Source organism: Camelus bactrianus, chromosome 13 (genome assembly GCF_048773025.1).
Source record: "Camelus bactrianus isolate YW-2024 breed Bactrian camel chromosome 13, ASM4877302v1, whole genome shotgun sequence".
NCBI lineage: Eukaryota > Metazoa > Chordata > Mammalia > Artiodactyla > Camelidae > Camelus > Camelus bactrianus.
The window spans coordinates 5065436-5085900 of record NC_133551.1 but is presented as its reverse complement, the minus strand read 5'-3'; the positions used below and the strand labels follow the sequence as shown (position 1 = coordinate 5085900).

The 20465-nt window shown below is 40.7% G+C and overlaps 1 long non-coding RNA gene across 1 annotated transcript in view; it reads left to right on the top strand.

The window, feature by feature from the left end:
- The window catches only part of LOC141579673 (uncharacterized), a 36756-nt gene extending 21651 nt beyond the window's left edge, over positions 1-15105 (top strand). Inside the window, exons 3-4 of the long non-coding RNA XR_012511535.1 lie at positions 11037-11134; positions 14868-15105. This is a non-coding gene — a long non-coding RNA (uncharacterized LOC141579673). The remainder of the gene's footprint in view (positions 1-11036; positions 11135-14867) is intronic.
- Positions 15106-20465: the final 5360 nt, after the last annotated feature.

Genomic DNA, 20465 nt, shown 5'->3' with positions numbered 1-20465 from the left:
AGCAATGGCCTCGTGAGGGTTTGTGTGCCCAAGGAAGCGGTGTGTGAGATGGAGGGAGCAGTGCCGGGGTCAGACACCGGGCGGGCAGGCAGGCAGTGACGACATCTGTGCAGCCCAGGGCCCATGGAACTGAGCCAAAGGGAGGCGGGTTTTGGAGCAGGGAGCCTGGGCAGTGCCGTGTTATTCGTAAGAAGATCCTGGGCTCTGGATCCACGAAGTCATTGGCTTGATTCCAGACACTAACCTTCATCTTGGGCAAATGTTTGAAGCTTTCTGTGACTCTGTTTCTTGGTGTCCCAAATGGGGACAATAGTAGCAATTACCTCTGAGAGTCAGGAGTGCCTTTATAGTTGTCATTTCATTACGCTCACAGCAGCCCACGAGCACGATTCTAGGTCCCCCAGTTTACACGTGGCAGACCGGTAACCTTTTAATCAGTAATCACGCAGCTAAGAATGGTCAGAACGAGCATTTGAATTTGATCCCTTTGTCCAGATTATTTCTATTCTCACCCAGTATTACTGGAAAAGTAGTAAACTCAGAAGAAACACTGCTGGGAAGTGGGTGCTTGAAACATGTTTGTCATTGGGGAGTGTTGAGTTCACATTCCTCACAGCCCATCCGAGGCTCCCTGCATCTCCGGCTGCCCTTGCTGGGGTCTGCAGGGCTCTGGGAAGCTTCTCCTTGATCTCTACCCCAAGGCTCTCTGCTCTCTACAGGTTGATTCTCAACCCTGACTGCTCAGTACAGCTAATGTCTAAAAACAAAAAAAATGGTGGGGAGGGTATGGCTCAGTGGCTGAGCACTTGCTTAGCATGCAAGAGGTCCTGGGTTCAATTCCAAGTACCTCCATTAAAATAAATAAATCTAACTACCCCCCCAAAAAAGGAAAGTATTTAAAAAACAAAAAACAGTACAAAGGCCCCACACCAGGCTGGGGCGCACTATGTTTTAAAGGCTCCCAGATGCTTCCCATGTGCAGGACGGTGAGAGCTACCCCTCTACATCTCTTCTCGTGAGCTTGTCCACTCACAACCATTAGCCTCTTGAAGCAGGAAAACTACTTGGCTCAGCCTAGAACTTTCTCCCGATTTCTAGACTTTTATTTGCCTATTGGACATCTCTCCTGGAGCCCACAGGCACCCAGCCAGAACTGAATCAGTTGTCTCCTCTCACGACTTGCTCCTCTTCCTGCCCTTCTTGTTTTAGGAAATGGCACTATAATTTAGGACACTGCCAAAGCCAGAAAGCTGGCCGGCATCTTTGACCTCTTCCTGCCCTTCCATCACATCTGTGGCCAATCCGTCCACCTGCTGAAATGTTTTCTTCTCTCTCCTCCTAGCGGGGCCTCAGCAGGCCTTCACATGAACCTGCCAATAGGTCTCCCTGCCTCTATCTTTTTTCTTTCTAGATCACTTTGCATGTCTCCTTTACCTTGGAGGCACACAGAGTCCTGTGTGATGTGCACCTGTGATCTCTCCACCTGGTTGCCTCACCTGCCTCCCACACCCTGTTCTCACTTCTAGACTATTTGCAGTTCCTGGAAGTGACCTGGCTCTCTTTGGCCTCCCTCCTTTGCATGTGCAGCTCCCCAGGGAGAAATGGCCTTAACATTATAACTTCACCTGATCACTTCTAGGGCATCTCAGAACTCACCACAGTGGTTCCCTCCTCTGGGAGAGCGTTGGCTACAGTTCCGGCTCTCTGCCCCGAGCACCCACTGCTGACTGTTATCCAAGCCGTCTTAACACGCCTCCTCAGCCATCATTTCATGATGAGTCCTGTGCACCTAGGAGCTCCCGGAAGCAGGGACTGTGTCTTTTTTCTCTTTATTCTCAGAGCATGGTAGAGACTCAGGTATAATGGTGGAGGGAACAGTGGTTATTCTGGAATTTCTCTAGAGTTAGGGCCTAGGGGTAACAGTCTGGTTGGAAGAAGGGCTTAGGGGATTTACCCTGAAGCCATATTTTTCAATAAACATTTCATGTTGTTTTTGTCTACTATTTGAAGTTACGAGTCTTAAAACAGATTGACGATTTCTAAAAATTACTTTACTGAAGATTGAGGAAAATGGCAGTTTTCCATATTTAAGAATATTATTTTAATTTTGTGTGACTGGGGTGGTGGAAAATAGAAATGCAAGGGTTACTAAAGCATTGTTATCCCCTTCCCCACCCTCAGGTCCTTTGGACAGAAGAGACAGGGATGTGAGGAGAAGGCTTGGAGGGTGGACCGTGCACTGCTTTTAAATTGTGACAGTTAATTTTACTTTTTTTTAATTTTCTTTTTTAATGGAGGTACTGGGGCTTGAACCCAGGAACTTGTACATGCTTAGCACGTGCTCTACCACTGAGCTATACCCATCCCCCTGATATTTGTGTTTTTAGTGGGCATAATGTGCTGGTAGCAGGTACTTTAGCATCAGACACAGTCACCTGCGTCTGACCATCACGTTAATAACTTTTTCTTGAGCTAGAGAGCTAGTCTGTTTCCAAAAGTTCAATAAATAATCTACATTTTCTTTTTTCTTAAAAAAAGGCATTAACTCATGTTTCTCTTTAGTATCGCCTATAAATAAATGTGATTTTATTAACCGTTTACGAAAGTGTTAAGGGTAATAAATATTAAGTACTGGTTTCTGAAGCATCAGTCATCACTGAAGATCCACATTCTGCTGTTCTCTCTCTCTGTTAGTCACCTTACTTCTGGAGTTCTGGAAGCGGCGCCAGGCAGAACTTGAGTAAAAATGGGACACGTTTGAACAGGAAGAACAAGTCCAGCCAGAATAGGAGGCGCGGTGTCCCCACGTGGAGACAGATGAGATTACCCAGGAAAAGCGGGCGCTGTTTAGATGCACTTTAGTCTGTTTACTTCTGGGCTTGTCAGCCTTGGCTGCATGTTGGAATCACCAGGGTACCTTAAAAAATGTTGTTGCCTGGATTCCATCACTGCTAACTCGGATGGTACTTAGTGGCCTTTGGTGCATTCTGGCATAGGGAAGTTTTTAAAGCTCCTCTGGTTATTCTAATGTGCAGCCAAGTTGAAGGAGCACTGACTGGAATGGTGTACACAGAAGAGAAGTGTGGTCCTTCATTCATAGTAACAGTAAAAAGGGGGAAAAGAAAAAGTCTTGTATAAGTGTATAAGAAAAGAGGCATTGAATTTTATCCTTTCATAACACCAATAAATAAATGCAAAATATAAATTAGCTGCTATGACATAGATGTAGGAGGAAAGACACATTGGTTTTTATAGTTGACTCCCATTTTTTCACATGTGCCTTCATTATTGCCGCCTCCTTTTCATCGTAGACTAGGTGCCCCTTTGTCTTTAACTAAGTCACGGTCACTGCTCCCACTTCCGTTTGGGATGTGCACAAAGCAGCATGACTCTCATCCTAAAGTCAGAGAAGGGTTAGGAGAAGCAGGGAAACATTTGTTGAGATGCCATCAGTGTTTGAGCAGTGTTTGAGCTAGGCATTTTATATAATTGGAAATGTAAATTTATTGCTGCCACTCCTGCTGCAAAATTAAAAAAATAAAACTATATATCTTTGTATCAACGTTCCAGAGCTATGAAAAGATGATTTTTTGAGTCATCTGTATTATTGCTTCTTTCCATCAGCTGAGATAATTTAGAGCTGATGGTACTTGCAGTCAGCAGCAGCAGGACAGTATGTTGTGAACATGAATAACTCTTGGAAAGAAAATGCTTTTACTAGGAGCATCTGAAAATGTCTCCAACTATAGATTTAATAAATTGAATCACAGATCTACAGAATGTTGGCACTGAAAAGTTCTGGAGGGAGCAGGTAAAACTCCTCTTTTTATAAATGGAAAAAAATGAGGTTCAGCTACCAATAGAAAGTGACATTTGTCTTTTACAATGTAATAAGCTTCTAATAATCCCCATTATGAATATTTCCCATTGTTTACAACTGAAGATGGGGGTCAAAGCATATGTTGGTAAAAGACTGTACATTCAGAGTTGAAAGCTGAAACTTAGACAAAATTAGATGTTCATAATGCTTTTGAGTCCTGAAAAACAAAAACGTATCATATTGGCAGCATACAAAAAATACTGAAGAAAAGTTTTTTGGTCATTTAAACTGCCAATTTTAAATTTAAAATTGCCAGCTAATAAGTTTAAATTTTCATTAGAACATGCTTGTTGAAAAATTGAAGATGAAAACTCATTTCACTTTATCGTACTTCCTTTTTTAAAAAATTGCCTAATATTTTTTGTTTAGTTTTTTAATTGAAGCATTTTACTTTACTTGCGAAAGTATGCTCCATTGTTTAGAGAGGCCAGCGTTGTGGTAGTGAGAGCTTGGGAATGAAGTTGCCTAAATTCATATTTGAACACAGCAGCTTGCTTCCTGAGTGATCTTGGACAACTTAACTTCTCTGTGCCATAGTTTCCTATAAAATAAGAATAAGAGGGTTGCTTCTTCATGACTGTGGCAATGACGGGTCGAAGTAATGTACAGAATCTACTTGGAAGACTTCCTGGCACAGAGGAAGGGCCATGTACTTAGGGACAGCTATTATTATACTATATCTGTTTTTATAATCCAGGTAAACCTTGATTCTTACTGATTTCATCTCTTAAAAATATTCGAAATATAAACTCTAAAATGTAAACTCTAAAACTTCATAGTTGTAGCTAATTAACACATAAAGCTCAACCAAGAAACACACAGTGGAGACCAGTTAGCTGCCGACACCTGTGAAACATTCTGTCCTGCACGGACTCTATGCTGTCACTACCGTCACTTCTGAAATCTAAGGCAAGCTCAGGCCTCGTCAGGTACCCAGACCCCCAAGCTCAGACCATGGCAGGGAAATAGTTTACTGTTCACATATGCATTTTCAAAAAATAGTATTAAAATGAACACTGTACGTATTTTGTTGTTTGTTTGACATCGTTAACGGAAAAGAAAAGAACAAAAAAAAGGAAAAAACCCATGCAATTACAAATAATGAGGCTATGTCTGAAAATTATTTTTTTTAAATTATGTTTAGGATTTATTGACCAATTAGGAGAAAAGTCATTTCATTGGTGTAATCCCTTGATTGACTTAACTTGTTTTTTTAATTAGGAAGAAGAGAGTTTTCCATTTACCACCTGGGGAAAGTTTATACATATAACCCTTTGTGCAAGTGCTCTTTTTCTGGGTAAGAACCTGCCACAGACTTTTTAAAATCTAATGTGAAATCCTGAGAAAACTGAAAATCAAGCTGGGAACTATGAAGTCTCATAGAGAAAACTTTTTCCAGAGAACATCTGAGCCAATGCAGGGCGCCACTCTGGAGGTTCCAGAGTCTCTTCTGCTCACAGTGCTTCCCCCTATTCTTTTCTCCTCATTTGTTCAAATCAGATCAGTGGTTTAGGATTCTCCAGGGTCTGATTAAGAGACCAGATGGAGGCATTAAGATTTCTAAAATTTTCCAAGAGTAACAACCAAGGTAAAATGTCTAAGAATAACCTAAGAAAAGGATAGTAGGAACTATCAAAAAATAAAAGTAAAAACTACTGAAAGATATAAAAGATGCTTTAATCACATGATTCTAGATTAAAAGATCATATCTCCAAAATATCAGAAGTTATAAAATTGATTTGGGGTTTATTGTGAATAAAATCATATTAGTAATATAATAATTAATAAGATAATGAGACTTTTAGTAGTTCAAGAATAGCCAGATTAGAAAATAGGACAGGAAGTCCAGATATGGGCTCTGATATCAATAATAATTTAATATAAGAGATGGAAGGCATTACAAATCAGGGAGATAAATAAAGGTTATTCAGTGAATGGAACACTCGTTAGCTACTTGGGGGGAAAAGAAAAGATTGAAATCATACAGTGAACCATATATTGTGAGAAATTCCAGAAACATTTAAAAAGTAACACAATTAGAAAAAAACTAGAAATAAATATGGATGTTTACACAAACTCTAGATGAACAGTAAGTTTCTGAGGAAAGTATACAAAATTTCCATGCATCAGAAGCATCCTAATTTTAAACAAAACACCAGAGGATGTTATTTGTTTACAAATCCAACAAGGGGCTAATTCCTTCAATACATAGAGAGTTCAGATCACTTCAAAGGTAACATCAAAAAATCTCAGGAGCATAGAAGGCAGAGAAAAGGAACACACATTCACAAAGAAAAATAGATGTCACACTCCAATGGTAATTCACTCAGTGCACATCAAAATGAAGTAGTTTTCCACCTCTCAAGTGACACAGCTCTGTTTATGAGGATGAAATGCCAGTGATCACCAATCCCATGCCTAGGTTACTGGATATTTTTTGTGAAGTATGGTTGATTTACAATGCTGTGTTAATTTCTGGTGTACTCCTCAAGCTTTCTTAGAAAGCAGTCTGGCAGTTGATATCAAGAGTCAAAAATATTCCTATGTTTTAATCAACTAATTCAGCTTTGAAAAACTTTTAATCAGGAAGTATTTCAAAATGGCAGGGAAAAGTCAGTACGGATGCAAGTCACAGACATATTTTTATATGTATATATATATATATATAAAATCTCAGCCAAAATATTCTTCCAAACGTTCACAAAGTAGAATAGTTTGCAGCCATGAAAAAGTGTGTCCATGAAAATATTTTATGACATGTCAAAGTGTTACACTTACGATAGGCTTGAGAATAAAATTAATATATAAAATGATTTGTAATATACAAACAATGTACCCTTCTGAAGGAATTATGTCTATAGGTAGAAGCATTTTCCTTAATTTATTTTTTATTCATTTTCAGAGTTGGAGTCCTTTCATTGTAGGTGACAAAATCAATTTCCAATGTGTTTAAACAACACCCAAAAAATGAGGATGCATGGGATTTATTGGTTCCTGTAAATGAAAACCTCAGATCTGAGGTCTGGCTTCAGTCAAGGAGAGATACTGTAGCCCAGATGATGTCAAGGGCTGGTCTTGTCCTGTCTTCATTCTGTGTCCAATGATGTCTCAGCATGCTGCTTCTAGGCACTCAGCATCCCAGATCATCCATCCAAACCAAGAGAGGTCTCTTTGGCAGCTTCCTCTCTTGATAGAGGAAGCTTATCATTCACATGGGCACAAGCACGTATCTCCTCACATAATAGTGGCTCTTACTGGGTTATTTGCCAATTCTCCAATCATGTGTGAGGCCAATACAATGAGGGGTATTATTTGTCTTAAACCAACTGAGATCTACCTCTGGTGCTTCAGAAAGAGTTGGTTAATCGAGCTTAAATCACAGGACTAAAAACAAAAGGGAGGTTATTTATCCTAAAGCAAATTCTGGGCCCTCATCTAAGACTGAGGACAGATCCAGGACAACAGTTCTGTCCAGTACTGAGTACTTTCAAATTATCTTTAATGAGCAAATGTTAAAATTATGATCAGAAAAGATGATAAATAAGAAGAAACTTGAGGAAGGAGAATGGAAAGCTTTCCTGTTTCATAAGAAATATTGAACCCATTAAGTGCTTGGAAGAAAAATGGAAATGTGTCAAGTTTGTAAAAGTTCTGAAATGAATTACAATTGATTTCACAGACCATGTAGTAGACAGTGCTCTACAGTTAGTGTGTCTTTGGGCTCTTTGAGTATTTCAGTTCTTTCACTTAATAGTTGCTTCATTTGGGGCAATTTGCATCATCTCCATGTGGCTCTATTTCCTCATCTGTAAAAGAGATATAATATTACCTTCCCAACAGGGTGATTGTGAGGATTTAGAAAAATAGATGTGTGCTGAAGCAATAGTAAGCATTTAAAGAATCTTAACTATTAAGATTACTTAATACATAATTAAAAAATTATTATGCAGACTTTTTAAAAATGCATAGTATTTAAATAGCCTATATGTGCTGTACAAGAGAGGAAGGCTTAATATACCTTGTATAATACATTTTTCACAGCCTTAACTAATTTTCACATTTAATCACACACACACCAAAAAGTTATTCCTTTCACAATCATGAAGGCTTACTGTGAAGAAAAGGATGATGAAAGAGAGTAGAGGAGAAAATAAAATGCTTTCTCTACAAAGTGATGGCTTAAAAACTAAGAAAAACACCTTTTTAAGACTTTGGTCACCATATTCATAGCTAATACTTAGGTATAGTTTTTCACATGCCTGTGGTTAATGTTCTAATTGTTTTCACAATTAGTAAATAATTGACTCATCACAATAGTCCTATAAATTGCTATTATTATCCCCCCATTATATGGGTGAGGAGATTGAAGCCCCTAGAAGTTAAGAAATTTGCACAAGGCCCCACAGCTAGCATCGGAGCTGGGATCCAGATGCAGGAGTGTGGCTCCAGGAGGGGTTTGTAAACACTCCATCTGCTCTCCCCTGCAGGTGCAAGCCAGCCTCCCGCTGTTACTGTAAATAACATGATGTGGTTCACCTAGTCTTGAAATTCACATTCTTTGTAGCTTTCTCTCTGGGGCAGCCATCAGGAGCAGCCAGGGACCCTGAGTACATGCTTCTGGACTATGACCAAGAAGGTAGATGGAAGGAAAACAGTTTAAAAATGGTACCTTTAATGTGCATTCTTCAGTGGGCAGAAAAATACCTGCCTAGTGAGGAACTGAAGCCTTACCAGCCACGTGCAAATTATGCTTCAGACACTCCCGTTGCCCTTGAATCCACACAGTCAGATCTACAATGGATCAGGGACATGAATCTTGTGCAAATGCAGGGAGTAGGAGTACCTGCCATTTTAAGATCTCAAGGAGTATGAAAAGCATGTGAAGCTTTCATCAGCAGAGACCTGCAGTCACTTCCACTATTTCCCTCAGGGCATGTCCACAGCTTCACTGGTCCTATTCAGAATGAAGATGACAGCTAGCACCTGCTGACCCCTGAATCAGTGATAGGTTCTCCCTTGAAAGGAAGCATATCCCCTTCATGGGTTACAACTAGTTCATAACCTAAATAATTCTATAGATGTAGAAGGGATACTTTCATTGGTTCTGCTATCACAGACTTGTCTCCAAAAGAACATGCCACCAGTTACTCCATTTTCAGCCATTTAAAGATATACTTAACAGGCTTCCTTCTTTAGTGCAGTTTTAGGTTTACAGAAAAATTCACAGAAAGTGGAGTTCCCATATATTCCTTATGCCCTGCACACAGCTGCTCCTGCTGTCAGCATGTTACATTAGTGGATGCACTCATTCTTTTTGACATCCTTCATTCCTCCTCCCCTAAAATTTAACATGCCGGATATTCACGTCTCTTGTGGCATTTACATGCGATTTACATCACTTCTCAGGTTTATGTGAGGTTTACAGCACGTGCATGTTGTCTGTTTAAGCGTAGATTGGGGGCAAGTTTTCTGTGTAAAAATATGATCATTAGTGAGCCTTATGCTGCTGGGCATTTGGGTTGTCAGGTCCTGTTGACCATTGCTTCAGTTATTGGGATCACTGTCTACGGACTTTCAGTGTTCATTGTATTTTCAGCAGAACTTCCCAAGAACCTGAATGGAAGAGACCCAATCCAGAAGTACCTGACTGTGCAGGTGGGCCACGCCCATCACTGCTTCCCTCATCAGTTTTAACATCATCGTGACCCTGAACGCCATATATGAGAAAGTGGCAATCAAGATGACTGAGTCTGTTAAGCTCCTTCTGCAGCTGAGGTCATTTCTACACCAGTTTTAGAACCAGGTCAAAACAGAGACTTTATCTTTTAGGCACTTCAATTCCAGTACATTACAGTCTTTAGAAAACTTCAAGTGTAAACGTATTTTCTCTAGCCTATATGAGAAGTGAATTAGCTGCAACTATGCATTAGTAAAAGGGACAAAGAAAGCTTTAGAATGTCCAAGCTCTGTGTAAATATGTCAGTGCTTAATAATAATTTCAATTACATTAGATCATGTACCCTATTGTTGAAAGTAAATAGTCTCTCTATTGCAAATAAGTGGAAGAGGGTCGTGGTTCCAGTGGCAGATTTGCTTGTGCGTTACGGAGAGGACAAGTAATCACACTGTTATGTGTCCTCCCCCCATGCTGTTCCTGTTAGTGTAGCTCCATTCTCATCAGCTGTGGCTTCTATAACAAATGTTTCTTCTCTCTGGCTTGTATCCCAGCCAGCGGCTTAGCGGCCCTAGTTAACTGCTTCCCACACACTGCATGTGGCTGGGTCGTTCTCCCAGTTGTCTGCTCAGTGGTCATCTTCTGAAAACACTAAGACCAATTCAAATTTTGAACTAGGAGGATGTTTTATGTTCCCCAAATGCTTCTAGCAAGTTGCCCCGTGTTTTGTTTGTTTTCTTCAATAGTCCTACCTTCCTGCCGTTCAGGGAGACAAGAGAATTTCACTTAGCAGGATGTTTAGAAGTAGCTTTCTTTCAACTTACACCTGACAGAGGACAGTTCTTGCCCATTGGATACTGTTGTGCTTATAAATTTTAAGGAAAGGGTGACTTTTTTTTTTGCCTTGTGTGATATTGCATTCATAGTGGGAGAAACTCTTACAACAGTGTGTACAGTTGGAATTAACATAGTAGCTATTTTAAGGAATTCAAAACAGCTTATATGAAAAAAGTGTGAATTGTGTATATATATATATATACATACTTAGCTTGTTAACTCATGTGTCCGTGGCTTTGATTATGGTCTCAAAGCTGTTCACAGTTTTACAGACTTAACTTTTCTTTATTCTAGCTGCAGAGATCCCAAGGACCAGACTGACTGTGGGAACAACCTAGCCATGAAGGTGTTCTTCTTCCAGTTTGTCAAATACTACTCCTCGTGTTTCTACATCACATTCTTTAATGGCAGATTTGTGACTTATCCTGGAGATCTGGTGTATTGGCTGTGAAAATACAGAAATGAAGACGTGTGAATACAGCTTTGTGTTCGGACAGTCTAACCTGTTTCTTGTATTCTCTTAGTTGCCCAATGAAGAGTGTCTTTACTCTCTGTTCCTTAGATTTTTTTAGGCATAAAATAATGACTTTATTTCATGTTAGAGCTATCTAAAATTTAAATGAGATTTTCTTTCTAATATTCCAGTGTGACCCAGGTGGCTGTCTCCTTGAACTGATGATGCAGCTGACAATAATCATGGGAGGACAGTCCATCTGGAATAACATACAAGAGGTGTTACTTCCGTGAGTACTAAGTCATGTGATCTTGGGGTGAGAACGGCCCACCCATCCAAGTAATTTTCCTGCATGCCCATCTCTAAAACAGGGGAGACTCTCTGCTTATTAAAGCTCTCCAGATAAGATGATCCAGCCAACAGTGTAAACATACCTCCTGTTTAATAATTATGTTTAAATTCCTTCCTTTTTATGTTTAAATTAAATCCTCAAGTGCTATAGTTTCTGCTTATTAGCCCATCACTGGGGACTGACTGATCAGAGCCCGTTGAGAGATGGCCCTTTTTGGGGCCATGAACTAAGTTTTCCCACAACTTCCCGCAACTTTCTCCTCCTTTTATACATGCATTTAAAAATCCATAACAGGAATTTGTTGAGTGCCTAGTATGTGTTAGTCACTGTATTAAATGTTGTACATATATGTGTGTGTGTGTGTACAATTTAATCACCCAAACAATCCTTATTCTTATCTTCCTTTTCAAATGAAGATCCTGTGGCTTAAAGAGGGTAAATGATTTGCCCAAGTTCTCATTGCCAATAAGAGACCACTGTGGGACTCAGATGTAAGACCCTATCTCATGGAATTCATGTTCTTCTAAGAACAGAGACTCTCTTGGTGTCCTAAGGCACAGGGCTACATAATGTTTTAAGAGACACTTGTCTAAAATAATAACTACAGAGGTTTTGACTTACTGTTCTCTTCCTAAAAATGAGAAAAGCAGATGTTAGCAAAGGTCACACTGTCCTTTGGATTTTCACATAAGCCCTATCCCATATCAAAGTGGACATTCCAGTGTTATCTGCAATTTCTGAACATTTCAAGGAGCTTAGTGTATTCACTTTCTGTTGTAACAAGTATCCCCAAATGACATGGTAGTAGGAAGAAAAAGAAATAGTCTCCACTAAACAACACAAATTTAACCTTGTAGGGTTCTTGAACGCAGGAGCCTGCTGAAGTCAAAATATTGGCACGGCTGTTTCTGAAGGCCTCAGGGGAAACTGTATCTTTGACTTTTCTGGCTTCCAGAGGCCACCTACGTCTCTTGGCCTGTGACCTCTTTTCCTTCTCTCAAGGTCAGCATGGTTGTGTGCCTCTGACTCTGATCCTGTGGTCAAATCTCCTCTCCTCTCTCCCCTCTTCTGTCTCCCTCTTCCTACTTTAATGACCCTGGTGATTACAATGGGCTCACCTCTATAATCCAGCTCGTCTCTCTTAGAGTAGGCTGGTTAGCAACATTAACCGCATCTGAAACCATAGACCCCCTTTGCCAGGGAAACTGACCTCTTCCTATTTTCTGGTGATAAGGACATAGACATATTGGGGGGGAACATTTTTCTGCCAACCACACTAAGCTTTTTAAGATAATTTCTGGCTTTGAGTTTCTGTCCTCATGAAACTGTTGATATCTCTTCTGTCTTGCCTTCCACAAAAGCATTCTGCTCCTGGCCAACCTAACTGCATTGCTCACCACTCTCTGTGGTGTCCCTCAAAACCAATTACACAAGCAATTCTTACTGTTGTTTGGAGCATGGAGGAGAAACTCAAACAACTTGAATTTTGAAATAAAAACCTCCATCATTTTACAATCTTCCATGCCACTATAAAAAAAATTATTTTTTTAACTTCATTTTTTAATTTTTAAACTATTTTAAACTTTGTAACTTTTTTAAACTTTACTTTTTTTCTTATCATCCTTCATTGTAAGCTCCAGAAACCTGCTATTCTGCCCACCGCATCCAAGTTCCCTTTCACTGTTTCTCCTCCCTTCCCTAACTTTCCTTCACTCTCCCTTATTACCAATTTTCTGTCCATTCTCTTTATAGGGCAGTTAAATTATTTTTTCTTTCCTTCTTTCTGTTTTTGCAGAGTGAACACATTTGTGTGTCAGTGTGTCCTTCCACATTTCTTCACAAGGTCTTCATCTTTCAGCTTCAGGATGGATTACTGTGGTCTGTCTCTAAACAAAGGCATTTCCCTTGTCCCCCAGCTCACCACGCCCCTCAAAATAAAGATTCTGATCTTTGCTGTGAAATGAATCTTTTTTTTCCCAACTGTGCAGTAGACAACTCTTACCCTGAGCTCAAAGTCAGATTTCTCCAGAGGAGTAAAAGTAGCTCATGTGCAAATAATACTACTTTTCTCTGTGAAAAGAAATAGATCAGATAGAGGAAATACTTAACTCAGATTACTCAAAAGCATTTCCTGAAGGAAATAGGTTAATTATTTAACACTAAATTTTGTTGAATCTGGTTATCAGTGAGCTATTTTTACCAATCAAGAAGGATATATTTCCTAAATTGGTACTGAGCAATTCATGTGAAATGAAACTTGCTCACATTAACTAGTTTAAAGTAAAGGATGCATTATAGTATCTGTGGTCTGTTTATACCTTCGCTTAAGTAAGCACATTGTTGTAGGTTCCAGTGAGCTGAACTTTGCCTACATGTATTTCTACTCTGGGCTAAAATATTTAGGGAAAATATTTTGAATTATGTTTCCCTTTTTTGAATACCAGAAATTCTGAATGGTAGCCAAGTTCGAGGGTGGCTTGTGTTTTCCTCACTGCCTCTTCTCTTTGTATAAGGTGCCAGTTTCCTTCTTAATTTTTCATATAATATCCTAACATACTAAAGATCTATCAATTACTCTTGCTGCCCCAAAACTATACCCATCCTCAAAAATACATCGGAAGGGAAAAGAAAACTTATCAAAGTTAGTGACTATTTTCATGCTATTTAAATATGTCTAAAGGAACATAATGAAATGAATTTTACCATATCTCACCTGCCTCCACCCCCCAATCCCATGTGGGTTTGTTGAGTAGGATTCTGGGAGCAAATGAAGAAGGACAGTGATGCCGTGATCCAGGCTCTCTCTGGGGTCTCCCCAGCACTTGGATCGGCACTTGGTATAAAGTAGGTCTCAGTCCGAGCCAGCTGAGTGAGTGAGTGACTCACAGGCATCGAATGAGTAACATCAGTGAATTAACAGCATTCTTTGTAGGACTCAGAGAATAAGCTGAGTGCCCTATGGCCTTCCCAGCCTCACGTACTATTTTGATGTTGGGGTCATTTCTGGGAATGTTATTCTGTACTTGACAAAAGTCTAGTACAATTCCAGGGTTAAGTAACTTTCCCTAGGGAAATTTTATGATAAAATATTAAGAAAAATGGTTAAATGCCCAACATGACATAGCACTGTCCTTTGGTGTTTAGATAATGTATGGCTGTAATTTTCTTACTTTATATGCTTTCTACATTTTCCACCGTGTGTACGCACTACTATATAGTAAGAAAATGCAAATATTTAAAAGAGAAAATCTCTCTTCTCCAGATATGATTTGGTTAGAGGATGAGTCAGATAGATATATTAAGAGAATCTTAAATACATGTGTCCATAATTCACTCTTTAAATCCAGGAACAGGAAACTCAGGAATGAAATAGATTAAGAGAATCAAAGATACTTGTATTCAAGATTAGCAAGTAGGAGTGTCCTCAAAAGAAAAGGTGATTATCTATAATTCAGGGATTAAATGTGATAATGAACGTACAAAGACAACATGAAGTAGAAAATGCCACGTGGGAAGCACTGAGTAAAGGGCAATTTACCATGATTATGCCAATATGTGTGGTCAATTCCCAAGCAAATTATTGTGTAACCACTGCTAGAGGGAGAAAGCTTCCAGCCTTGGCTGGAGAGTGGGGAGGATCCAGTGTCTGTATTTTTTAAAATGTCTACAGGTGTTTCTCATGTGCAAATTGGTATCCCTGCATGAGAACCATAAACCAACAGAAAACCCAAAAGACCGAGGACAATGATGGGTTGCCGACAGCCCAAGCTTTTCTGCCACAGAAGAGTGGTTCCAGTCAGGAAGACTGAGCAAGAGGCTCAGAGTCTTAGCTAAGGACAAGCAAGTCGGGACTTCTAATACGACCTAATGTCATCGACGGGGGAGGGCAGTTCAGCACAAGAAGGGAGCACCAGGTGAGTTAACATGGAAGTTACATCCTGGATCCAAACCGTGATGGATTTGGGTCCCGGAGGGTTAAAGCCCTGCTTCCGTTGGGCATGGACCGCATTCCACAAGAGGCTGAGACAGGAATTATGAGGCAGAGAAAAATTCCCCCAGGAGACTCCCGAGTCTGGGTGCCTGGAAGGGTGATGGACGAGCACGGTCCCAGCTCCACCCGCACCGCAGGGCTCCGAGTGGCTGTGGAACTGTGCGCTCCCGGCCGGACCTCAGACCTGACTGCAGTGCTCCGGGCTGCGGCCTGGGGAGCGGAGTGAGGAGCAGGCTGTCCCCGTCATTCTCGTAGGTGCTGCAGTGACCCCCACCCCGGTGGCCACGGCGTTCCCAAGCCAAGGGTCTAAGTGACTTCAACCTTATTTACAGGTGACCACAGCTGGTTAGCCTGTGCTGCTCAAAAAGAAGATCCCATATGGGGTTTTGATGTGTTAGGGGGTTTGCTAATACCTGGCCTGCTTTGAATCGTTTCATCTTGACAGCAGCCTGGGCAGTCGAAGTTTCACTTCCCAATTTTATTTCAACATTTTTTGTTGAAAGTATAGTTGGTGTAAAATATTGTGTTAATTCTTGGTATACAGCATAGTGATTCACATATACATACATATATATATATATATATTCCTTGTCATATACTTTTCCACTATAGGCTATTAAAAGTTATTGAATGTAGTTCCCTGTGCTATACAGTAGGATCTTGTTTGAAACAAAAATTACTAAACAAAGTAACAAAGGAAGCAGACTAAACCTATCCATGTATACGGCACAGTTGAGTTTATCTCAGGATTTAAATGTGGTTTTGAACTCCAGGATCTCTTTATCAACTTATCATATGTAAAGTGCCTGTGGAACACTTCTCAGAAAAATGTTTAAAAATCATAAGATTTAGAGAATAAAGAAGGAAGATAATTATACTGAAAAGCAGGTATCAAAATATAGAAATGGGCATTTTGTGATACAGTAATATCTGAATTATTGGAAGGACGTGTTGAATAAGAGGATCCAGTGGTGGGTCTACTGACCGCAACATTCTGCCACAGCAGTGAGTGTAAATCAACTTCTGAGATCTGCAACAATTGCATTTTGAATGTAAATAAAGTTAAATAACAAATAAGCCATGAAGTGTGGATTCAGATTCAGGGGTATCTCGAGTCCATATCCCCACCCCTTCACAGAGCTCCCTGCTCTTCCCCTAATGTCATTGAAAGAATTGGGGAAAGTTTGTGAAGCGAAGGGCATGTTCCATTGCAAAGAAATCTCGTAGCAACCCTGGGAGCATGGCCAGGGAAAGGTTAACGCTGAGATCAGAGGCAGTGGGAAACCTAGCAGGGGAAGCTCTTTACAAGTCACATCATATACTCTGTGTGTGTCCACGTGTGTGTGCATACAGACGTGTGGGCATGTATGATGTATACACCTGCCTTTCGTGTGAAGACGCCTCACTGTCCAAATTTGAAATCCATCCATACGTGCAGTGCAGTCAGCCGAAGCTCCGCCAGATGCTAAGTTGTCTGTTGTTGCTCTGTCTCTTCTGCTGAACTCCACGAGTAAACCACGCGCCAGCTGTTGCTTTCAGGAACAACAGCTCTGTAGTCTACAGGTCCATGCCTTGTTTCACTGCCAACTCCGAATTCCTTTCAGGACAAATTGCCATTTGAAAAAGGGGGAAGCATTCAGTTGTCCCACAAGCCTCTGAGTGAGGAAAAAATTTAACCTTAGAGACAGCTCTGTGGGACAACATCCAGAAGGGTGCAGAGCACTGGGCTGCGAGTCGAGGCTGTTTCTTTCAAGCTCTGCACTGAATTTGAGGTGGCATGTCACTTCTTTGGCCCTTGATTTGTTCAGCTGAAATTAGGGTCTTAGACCTGTTCGATCCAACGTTAGAGTATCACTTTTCTGATCAGTGATCCTCCATGGTTCCACAATTCCTTCAGAGGGAAAAATGCCCACATCCTCACGGCAGCCTCTAAGGCTCCACCCCCCAAAACCACCACTTATTTCCTATTCACTCTGGCCCACACCAGCCTCCATGCTGTCTGTCCAGCGTGAGGGACCTCAAGGCCTGTGATCACTGTTCCTTCTGCCCACCCCTTTGCCTCCGTCTTTGCCTTATTCAAAGGTCACTTGCCCCATCCACACTCCTCCCTACCACACATTCCTCGCCCTCCTTTATTTTCCTCTGCAGCACTTATCACCAGCTCACCGACCCTGTATTTCTTTCTTTTACTTATTTTCTCTGACAATTTACAAACTGGAAATGCCATGGTGGATAATAGCAGAGAAATGGGGGAAAAAACAAATGAGGGTAGGTATCTTCTAAAAGCTAAAGTGCCCACCTGAAAAGGAGGTAGGAGATAAAGTAGTAGTAGTCGTTACAATTTTGGTAAACACAAGGTACGTAGTCAGGACTAGTTTTCACAATACTTGAGTGTAGGTAGGCAGCAATAAAAAGAAATTTATCCTGAAAACAAGAAATTAAATTCTTGGGAAGATGATGTGTTCAGCTTGAAATGTCAGTAATACTTTTATGACCTTGGTCTGATAATATCTTGCTTTATAATTTGATCTGTTTGACAGCTGGGTCATGAATCTAATGATGCCACAGTTTCGGGAGCAGAACAGACCACCCCACGATGGGAATGGGACAACCATCTGTATCCCACGGGCAAACTGGGATTATTTTATGAATACCCTGAAATGAGTAAGTCATCAGTGGGGATTTCTGTGCTGTCGGTTATACTAGAATATGCTTTGGGTCTCAGAAGCATCGGTTACCGAGCCAAACAAAGACCTAGCATACCGAAACGGATCCCGCTTTTCTCAATTAGATGCAATTATGCAGTCAGGCTTTCAAATAGGTTGCCTGTGTATATCTTTGTCAATATTTATGTTGTACAATGCTGAAGGTTTACTGCCAAGGAATGAAACGGAATACTCATTCAGGTAATTCTCCATCATTGATTCTCAGATCCTTCTGGTCATGTCATCTAAGGATGAACTCAGAACCGTTACTAGATGTGACTCAGCACGGGCTGCAGCCCGTGTGGCACAGCTGTTGGCTGATATCCTTCTAAACAGAGTCATGTGAGCCCGCCAGCCTGTGCAGAAAGCCCGCAAGAGCATCCTGCCTCATGGCAGCAAGGGTCACAGGGTCACCCCTTCCACACCTCACACCTGCCTTTGACATTTTTCCTATTTCTTCTGGCCGATGGTTTCAGCCTGGTTCCTTGAGTCACCTCATGGCACATCACTGGCTTGAATTCAGGATGAATTTGCTGATCTGGAGTATTGGTAGAACACAGATCCCCTCCTTCTCCAATGTCTTTGTCCATTTCTGTAAATTTGCTTGGCCTTTGTTTCTCTTTGTTTGAACTTGGTTTTGAGCTCTCGGTTGCCTTTAAATTGTTGCATCTCAAAATAGATTTCCATAGGAAACTTCATCTTTTCTATTATGCATGGCGCACTTTTATCTACTAGAAGGCTGATGATGTTCACGTTTTGTATCTGAGACCTTTGAGCTCACCACTGCCTTGAATTACTTTTTTTTTTTTAAGCTTAGGAGACAGGAAAGTATTTTTGTCAATAGGCTTTGCATTTATGCATGCCGGTTCATGTCTGCAAGACACCCCATTGGGCTTCCTGTTTATAAGTCTACAGAAAGAGGGAGTTTTCTTTTTCCTAAATTACATGCTATATATATAATAATTGCTTTTAAAATATATAATATACATAGAAACGCATCTGATTCCCTCGGTGAATGAAAGGTCATTTTGTGTCATCTTCAGTCAGCTATGCTTTGTGGCCTGGTGTCTGATTTGAGTTTCATCTTTGCTTTTGTTGTGCTTAGTGACCAGGTTCGATTAAGGGTGCAGCTCCTGTCCCTGGTGTAGAAATTATGTTCGTTTTTTCTGCTTATTTTCAAAAGGACTTTAATCCAATGACCTGTTATTCCAAAATGAGTCATAATTGTAAATATTTCTTATTGGGGCTATTATCAGCATTAATAATAACAACAACATTCTGAGGGCAGCATATCATTTGGTATTTTAACACACACGAAAAATGCCTTGGAAAATAGTTATTGTTCTAGTTAAGTCAAATAAAGGTCATTGAAAGGAAAAGTTGCACGCTTTTGGGAGAAATGGATAGGACTTTTAGAACTTTATAGTCTCAATAAAATACTAATTAAATAATTCAGCCTAACTCTACCCTACATAACAGGATGGAGTAACAGCTATTGTAGAGAGATTGTTCAGATTTATTCGTTTTCCTATTCTCTAAATAATCCCTAACGAATTAGAAATTTCAATCAATTTTTGAGAGTAGGCAGTCTGTTATTCTGTATTCAACGCTGGAGTGAAACTTATTTTGTGTTCTTTTCGTTCATGGGAGATAGGATTTCCAAGTGCTTTTTGAATTATTTTTGTTCCTCTCAAATAAAGTGCCTTTGGTGGTGATCTCCTGACCTCAGTTTCCTCCTCCCAGTTTTCCCCATGATCATTAATGACACCACACCTGCCTTTTTAGTTAGGCCTCTTAGCTGCTGAAGGGGAACAGCTTCTGACAGATGACCCTGGAGCCCTCCACCCTTGCTTCTTTAGGCCTCGCACCCTGCCACCATCCCTAGTCTCCTTCGCCAGAAGTATCTTTCTCTGCTTTTCTGCCTGGAAGGGCTCTTGCCAAGCCTTGCCAGCAAACCCTCAACTTTTTAGAGATTTTCTGCTCTCCTTTCTAAGCATGAATTGCAGTTGATTCTTGTCTTGATGGTGTGTGATCATGTCTGTGTCCATTGCGCTCCCCGGCTGGACTGATCCTGTCGGAGGCAATAGTCAGGCTTTTCATCTTCCCGTGCATGTCTGAAGCACCACAGCCTGGACCCTGGTTCTCATACGTGTTTAAGTGACTTGAGCTTGGAGTTTCAATGCACTCACATACAACTGTTAGATGAGTTGGCGGTAACATTGCCCCCAAGGCCCCCACAAGGTTCTATAGGGCATATGTTTTTTTCTGAGTGAAATTTCTCTTTTATTTGTTCTAGTGATTTCCCCACTGTCCTTTGAGATTATTGGAGTAACCCTGAGTTATTAACCACAATAGCTCACCCCCAGAAGCAAAAGATCCTGCTGTTTGAGAACTCAGACACGGGACATAAGAGAAATAATCTATCAGTCTTAAAATCTGGAAGCCATAAGATACCGTTTTGTACTTAGAGCACCCAAAGCACAAACACCAGTCTCTCAAGAACTTGGCGCTGCCTTCCCAGAGGGCGGGTGCCGTAAGTGAAATGCAGTGAGTGATGAAGTGAGAGCTCTTC